This window comes from Pterocles gutturalis, unplaced genomic scaffold (assembly GCF_000699245.1).
Source record: "Pterocles gutturalis isolate BGI_N339 unplaced genomic scaffold, ASM69924v1 scaffold11674, whole genome shotgun sequence".
In the NCBI taxonomy this organism is placed as follows: domain Eukaryota; kingdom Metazoa; phylum Chordata; class Aves; order Pterocliformes; family Pteroclidae; genus Pterocles; species Pterocles gutturalis.
Window position 1 is genome coordinate 27,443 of NW_010128321.1, and position 447 is coordinate 27,889.

The 447-nt window shown below is 59.5% G+C and overlaps 1 protein-coding gene across 1 annotated transcript in view; it reads left to right on the plus strand.

Moving 5' to 3' along the window:
* The window catches only part of CTNNA1 (catenin (cadherin-associated protein), alpha 1, 102kDa), a 48,554-nt gene that overhangs the window by 15,673 nt on the left and 32,434 nt on the right, over window positions 1-447 (plus strand). The gene's annotated exons all lie outside the window — the stretch shown is intronic.

Consider the following 447-nt stretch of genomic DNA (forward strand, 5'->3'; position numbering starts at 1 on the left):
GCCTCACCAGTGGTTCGTACAGGGGCACAATCCCTGCCCCAGTCCTGCTGGCCACGCTTTTTCATACAGGCCAGGATGCTGTTGGCCACCTGGGCACACTGCTGGCTCCTGTTCAGCCGGCTGTCAATAAACACCCCCATGTTTCAGGAAAGTGTCTTGTGAAGAGGGGCCCATGAAAGCTGGTTGATATTCAAGGATCACCTCCTCCAAGCTCAGGAGCAATGCATCCCAACAAAGAGGAAGTCAGGCAAAAACAGGAGGTGGCCTGGCAAGAGGTGTGAGCAGCAGGGCGAGGGAGGTGATTCTTCTCCCCCTCTGCTCCGCTCTGGTGACCCCCCTGCAGTGCTGCACCCAGCTCTGAGCCCTCAGCACAGGACAGACACGGAGCTGCTGGAGCGGGGCCAGAGGAGCCACAGAGATGGGCCGAGGCTGGGGACGCTACTGTGT